Genomic DNA, 7814 nt, shown 5'->3' with positions numbered 1-7814 from the left:
CATAATTGCTTCTTCCCACCCTGTTTTATGATTTCCTATTCACCATTCCACTTTGATGGTTGGCAGTAGATCCTGGACGACACGAATTAGATGACAGCAGCTGCTAAGTTTTCCCTTGGTTCCATGTTCACAAATTTTTTACATTTTTCTCTCTTTCTGGTTAATTTTGTTTTGCAGAACTCTGGATAGGTTCTATAAGTGATCCATGATAAGATTGTACTAAAAGAACTAGGATAGTATCATATATAATAAAAAATAATAAAATAACTGATGTGATGAAGTGAAAGGAATAAAAGCTTCTTATTTCTAATGGCACTCTGCTTTTACTTAGTATTGATTGTTTCTCTTAAAGCACCAGAGGAATAAACCTTATTTGAGGACCGATATTCGTGTTTACTTCATTTAAAGAATGATTCTCATGTTCTAGCTGCCAAGGTAGATTTTTTATGATTCTGAGAGAGATGCTTTTCACAGTCAGGAAAACACAGCTTTGGAGAGCACAGAAACAATCAAATAAGAGAAATGTGTGAAGCATGTTCATGCAGAGCATGCCAGAGACAGACTGACTGCTTGATTGAAAAGACAAAATGCAACTGTTAAGGGTTGGGTTTGTTGGGTTTTTTCCAATTTAATAAACAACTATGGAACATTTTGCTACATTTAAACTACTAAGCTTCAGTCAGAGCCTAAGAGTAAACACTTTTTATTTCTCACCTGCAAGAAGTGAGTAAGATTGTGTCAAGAGGAGCAAAAACTGTGAATGAACCATAACAATTGTCTGTCCAAGTCTGTGGTTTACAGTTTATGCACCATCAGAGGTTAGAAAGGCTCCTTAGTATGAAATGAGATGGCACCTTTTCTCTCTGTGTTTTTGAAACACATCATGTTTGTAGAGTTCTCTGAGGTTTCTGCAATGCTTTGGCAAGACTGTGGGGGTTTATGTCTTCATAAGTGAGACTAAAGTAAGGAAACTAGAAGAATCACACACAGAATGGTCTGGGTTGGAAGGGACCTCAAAAGGTCATCCAGTCCAACCCCCTCTGCAGTCAGCAGGGACATCCTCCACTAGATCAGGTTGCTCAGAGCCCTATCAAGCCTCACCTTGAATATCTCCAGGAATGGGGCCTCAAATACCTCCCTGGGCAACCTGTTCCACTGTTCCACCACCCTCATGCTGCAAAACTTGTTCCTAACATTCAGTCTAAATCTACTCTTCTCTAATTTGAAGCCATTGCCCCTCATCCTATCACTGCATCCTTCTTTTATCTTCCTTCAGGGACGATATTAGGTCTGCCCAGAGGCTTCTCTTCTCCAGGCTGAACACCCCCAGCTCCCTCAGCCTGTCCTCATAGCAGAGGTGGTCCAACCCCCTGATCATCTCCATGGCCCTCCTCTGGACCTACTCCATCAGGTCTGTGCCCTTCCTGTATTGAGGGCTCCAGACCTGGATGCAGTACTCCAGGTGAGGCCTCATCAGAGCAGAGTAAAATGGCAGAATCAGCTGAGATGTCCTTGAGCTAAATACAAGCAGGAAGTTCTCTCATAGAGAATTACAATACTTCTGTGTTTGATACATAGCAATTTATTGGATTAAACAATGATATTTACTGGTTTAAAGAAGGCAAAATATACACCCATGAGGCATGAGGTAATCAGCAATCACTTTCAAATGAGATTGAGCAATAAGGAACTGTGGATCCATGCATGCAGTATAAACTGACCTTCAGAGTCCTGTATGCACACCCTCCCCTTCCTTTGTCCTTTTCTGCTTTTCTGTCTTAAAAGAAAGAAAGAGAGGTGAAAGTTTGCTCCATGCATGCTCCCTTTCTTAGTAAGGAGCAATAGGCATGAAGGAAATTCACCAAAATTCACCAAAATTTAATTGCAATTATTTGATATATTTTTTTTAAGTTTAGAGTTTTAAAACCTTCCAAGTTTTGTAATTCAGTATCAAAACTGAAATAAATGAAGCAAATACAGAAATCATTACAGAACACAGGTTTATATCTCTCAGGCTTAAACCCCAAGTATCAAAAAGATGTTTAATATATTTGTTCAGTTCTAACACAACTTTACACCAAGTAATTAGTCACTAGAATATCTAATAATAGATACAGGATGCAGAGCGATGTGATGGAGGTCCCATCCCTGGAGACATTCAAGGTCAGACTTGATGGGGCCCTGAGCAACCTGATCTAGTTGGAGATGCTTTCTGCAGGGTGTTTGGACAAAATGAGGGTCCCCTCCAATCCAATGCATTCTGTGATTCTATATAATATCCTTTGTTCCATCTTCCCAAAACCAGTCTAACTTTGAAATTTTCCTGTTGCTGAGCTCTCCATGAACCAGCCAGGTTTGTGTCAATGTGACTATGTAGTGCCATGAGAATTTATGTGGCCAATACATATTTGTCACTGTAGAAAAGCCGTCCGTGGATCTCTGGGCAAAACCTGCCTCAAAACACATAATGCATATGTATGCAGCTTTGTTCCTTGGGTGTTATGGAGTCAAACCTGCATGTCTGCATTTTTCAGTAGCCATTAATTGTTGTCTTGCACTGTTCTCTTTGCCTTCCACTTCATTAATCACAGGACAGCGGTAGGCCAGGGGATGCACAATGGGAGCATCTAAACTACAAGGAGTACATTTTCTGCTTCTGCTCAAAATTATGCAGCAAGCTGCCCTTCCAACATTCCTTTCTCCTCAGAAATGCTATTTGAAAGCCTCTTGTACGTAGGAACTATCTCAAAGCTATCTCAAAGACACAGTGAAGGGCACAACCCTGTGGTACCTGCACCATTTTTCTTTATCTATTACGTAGTGATGGCACATTATGGTTCCAATCCTTTGTCAGATGAACTAAAATCTAGGACAACTTTAGACTACTCATGGGAAACAGAGGGAGTAATGGGTAAAATATTTGCAACTTGGTTTTGTTGTCCATTTTCTCCAAACATTAATAAAAGCAGTAAAACAGCTGTACCAAGTGCACTGGGCATAGGTGGCTGCAGGATGCCTTGTGCAGAGTGAGGCCATGAGCTGTCCAGTGCTGGCCATGGACGTCTCCAACACTGACCATCATTTCTGTCAACAGAATCATAGATTAACAAAATGGGTTTGGATTGGAAGGGACATTGAAGATCATCTAGTTCCAACCCCTCTGCCATGGGCAGGGACACCTTCCACTAGCCCAGGTTGCTCAAGGCCTCATCCAACCTGGCCTTGAACACCTCCAGGGAGGAGGCATCCATGACCTCCCTGGGCAACCTGTTCCAGTGTCTCACCACTCTTAAAGACTTTCTTCCTATCTCCAGTCTCAATCTGCCCTCCTCAAGCTTCAATCCATTCCCTCTCATCCTGTCAATACCTGTATCAGTAATAAAAAGGTTGTGTTAATTATCAATAAATTAAGCTAAATTAAGTAAGTTTACCCTGCCTGAGATTATTTTGCCCACAGCAGTGTGTTAAGACGATTCTTTTACCCAATAGTTGAAGCTATATTATGGTGACAGATGTTTTGATTTAAATTAACCTGACTTTGCCCCTCTCTCAATAATTTGACATTTTATTTTGCTGACCATATGGCTCTGACTAGAACCATAATCTTTTGTATTTGAACTGAGGAACAAGGTGCTGAGGACAAATGATAAGAGAATAATTTGCTTTCCATCTCTGCTATTTCCTCTAGGGTTGTTTTGCATAAGAAAAACAACATTCTAAATTAAAATTGTTCTTTTTCTCATATCAGAGTTCTCATCCTATTCATGAAAATTTCTTAACATATTCAATGCCTTATTTAATGCTATCAATATCTTATTTCTAGCAGAAAATGAATTCTTAGAGTCAGAAAATGGGGGGCAGAGGGGAAGGTGTTGACTTCCTGGCTTTGCTGGTCAAGCTTCCAACTAAACATTCTCTGCAATGTGTGTGAAGCAGGATTGGATTTTCAGTCCTTAATTACTTTAGCCAGTTGCCATCTGTTCTTTGAATTCTGACCTTTCTTTCTAAGTTGAGGCTACATGGAGTGTCTGCTGGCAAGCCAATTAGATCATGGATGTCTCATGCTGATACTACAACAGTCTTAATGTCCACCTGCAGAACCCTAGTTGATAAATTTAATAGTGATGACACAGTGGCCTTCTGCAACCTTCACCCAGCAAGCAAATGACAGTTTATTTCAATTGGCACTATTCATTTAAAATGTGGCACAACAATCAGTGGCAAAATCACATTTTCATTTCTTTCTTAGAATTGTTGTTTGGGTTGGAAAAGACCTCCAAGATCATTGAGTCCAACCATCAACCCAATACCACCATGGCCATTAAACCATGTCCCCAGGTGTCACAGCCACAATTTCTTGAACCATTCCACTGTCACAGAATAAAATATGTAAAATCTTTACCTGATAAACACCAGGATTCAGAAACACCTCATTTTCATTCTCCAATTCTGACCTCTGAGAAAGCTTCACACTCACCCTAATCTTTAGATGTGAATTTGGTCTCTAGCTGGGGAAAAGCACATTAAGAGTAGGAGGAACCCTGGAAATTCTGATCTGTATCTATCAGAAGGCAGAGAAAATTAATTCTCTATGCTCATACCAAAGAGACTTCAGCCCATGACATTAATCATGCACTGTCAAAAGCTCCTCATGCCACAGTTTCATGCAAAGATAAACCAACCCTATAAAACTAACCTTCTGTAGGCTATGAGGAATAGTCATAGACTGAAATAGTATGGAGCTTTCAGCCATTCATTATGCCATAAAATTCTCAGATGGCCAAGGCTGTAGGAAGTTCATTGCTCTAATCTCATGCTGCCTGTGCTCTGTTGATGATTGACTGCCTACAGAGTTCTTACACTGACAACATGAATACATACAAAATATCACCTCATTCCTGATAGCAATCATAGAAACAGGCAATTGTCCTTCACTGTGCAAAAGTGATACTATTTCAGTATTGTTTACCAGTAAGTGGTACCAAAGACATATTCAAGTCTATCCCAACCTCTAATGAGGACCCAACTCCTTGTGTGAACCTTAAAATGTTATTATTTGTGAATGTACTAAGAGTATACATTTATAAGACTTAAAAGTTTCTTTGCAAAGAAGCCTCTGGAAAAATCTACAGCTTCAGATTCATTAAGTGCCTGAGAAAAACAAGAAGAAGGTTGCACTCTTTGAGGAACATTTTGAAGTTGCGCTCTTCTTTGAGGAACATTTTTGAAGCTGACTGTAAATGCAAAGATGAGCTGAAGGACATGATGGGAAGCCTCTCAATGTCAATGAGAGCCAGCTCTGGTATTGATTTTAATGGTCTTTGAGTCAGGCCCTAAGTGTGCGATTTTGATAAGCCATTAAAGTTCACACATTTCAAAAGTGAACTTCTTCTATTGATCCACTGACTCAAAGACAGAAAATAAATGTTACGTGAAGAAGTACAAATCCTTCCTGCTGCATGGGAACACATTACTTCAGTGCTCCCTGTCCTTACAGTACTGAGCCTGGCAGCACCACCTGTGAAACACTATGCTGAAGAGTTTCAGAAGCAATTTTGCTGCGTTTCAAGGAGATTAATCTCTTAATAGAACTGCAGTTTGTCTGTTTACTCTTAATAGGAATCTTTCATTCCCCTCTCCACTTCTTCAATGCTGCAAAGTGCAATAAAACCATCTGCATCTGCACTGAATGAAATTCACTCTATTTCAGCGCTAGGTAGTGACAAAACTTCTAATGAGCCACTTTGCTCATTCTGTTTATTTGGCAGCATCAAACAGAAAATTCATACATCAGGGAAAAAAAGAAGTCTGGAGATTATGCCCTCTTTCCAAGTCTATCCCTCTAAATGAAACATTTTCAGCATTCTGGATAGAGAGATAGATGTTATGATGTTAGGATGTTAGATGTTAGGAACTGGCTGGAGGGCCGAGCCCAGAGAGTGGTGGTGAATGGTGCCACATCCAGCTGGCAGCCTGTCACTAGTGGTGTCCCCCAGGGATCAGTGCTGGGCCCCATCCTCTTCATATCTTTATTGATGATCTGGATGAGGGGATTGAGTCCATCATCAGTAAATTTGCAGATGACACCAAGCTGGGAGCAGGTGTTGATCTGTTAGAAGGTAGAAGGGCTCTGCAGAGGGACCTTGACAGGCTGGACAGATGGACAGAGTCCAACAGGATGGCATTCAACAAGTCCAAGTGCCGGGTGCTGCACTTTGGCCACAACAACCCCATGCAGAGCTACAGGCTGGGGTCAGAGTGGCTGGAGAGCAGTCCAGGTGGAAAGGGACCTGGGGGTACTGGTTGACAGGCACCTGAACATGAGCCAGCAGTGTGCGCAGGTGGCCAAGGAGAGCCAATGGCATCCTGGCCTGCATCAGGAATAGTGTGGCCAGCAGGAGCAGGGAGGTCATTGTACCCCTGTACACAGCACTGGTTAGGCCACACCTTGAGTACTGTGTCCAGTTCTGGGCCCCTCAGTTTAGGAAAGATGTTGAATTGCTGGAGCATGTCCAGAGAAGGGCAACGAGGCTGGGGAGAGGCCTTGAGCACAAGCCCTATGAGGAGAGGCTGAGGGAGCTGGGACTGTTTAGCCTGGAGAAGAGGAGGCTCAGGAGTGACCTCATTGCTGTCTACAGCTACCTGAAGGGAGGCTGTAGCCAGGAGGGGTTTGGTCTCTTCTCCCAGGCAACCAGCACCAGAACAAGAGGACACAGTCTCAAGCTGCGCCAGGGGAGGTTTAGGCTGGAGGTGAGGAGAAAGTTCTTCACAGAGAGAGTGGTTGGCCATTGGAATGTGCTGCCCAGGGAGGTGGTGGAGTCACCATCCCTGGAGGTGTTCAAGAGGGGATTGGACGTGGCACTTGGTGCCATGGTTTAGATAGGCATGAGGTGTAGGGTGACAGGTTGGACTCGATGATCCTTGAGGTCTCTTCCAACCTTCTTGATTCTTGATTCTTCTTGATTCTTATTTCAGTTTAACAAATGAGTCTAAACACTGAATTTCATCTATTCAGATTCATAGATTCATAGAATGGCTTGGGTTGAAAGGGACCTCAAAAATCATCTAGTTCCAAGCCCTCTGCCATGGGCAGGGACACATTCCACCAGATCACATTGCTCAAGGCCTCATTCAACCAAACCTTGAACAGGAAGGGGACATCCACAACCTCCCTGGGCAATCTGTTCCAGTGTTTTACCATTCTCACTGTCAAGAATTTCTTCCTAATCTCCAGTCTCAATCTGCTCTCCTCAAGCTTTGCTTCATTCCCTCTCATCCTATCACTATAAGCCCTTGTCAAAAGTCCCTTCCTGGCTTTCTTCTAGGCCCCCTTTCAGGTACTGGATGCTTCAACCTTTCCACAATAACATCTGAATAAATGGAAAATTAAACTCAGATAAGCAATTAACATAAAACATCTTTCTTAGAGATAACAGATATACAACATTCAGCGTCACACAGAAATTAGTTACATTTTTAAACTGGATTGTGCTGCATATATATAAATATCCATTTTTTTCCATTCGAAACAATGAGGCACAATATTGTACTCTTCTTTTTTTCAGTGGAAACTACAAATCACATCCATGGCAAGGGTTAGTCCTTAGTTTGCTAGAGCATAGCATTGACATCTATGATCCCTTTTTTATTACCTTTGAACCATGTCTGTGGCAAGCCAATTTGAAGACTAAGCATAATATTCATAGATTCATAGAATGCTTTAGTTTGGAAGAGACCTTAAAATCAACTAGTTCCAACCTTCCTGCCATGGGCAGGGACACCTTCCACTAGATGTTTATCCACCACCACTGCCT

The sequence above is a fragment of the Indicator indicator genome, chromosome 6 (assembly GCF_027791375.1).
Source record: "Indicator indicator isolate 239-I01 chromosome 6, UM_Iind_1.1, whole genome shotgun sequence".
Classification (NCBI taxonomy): Eukaryota; Metazoa; Chordata; class Aves; order Piciformes; family Indicatoridae; genus Indicator; species Indicator indicator.
This window is presented reverse-complemented; position numbering follows the sequence as displayed.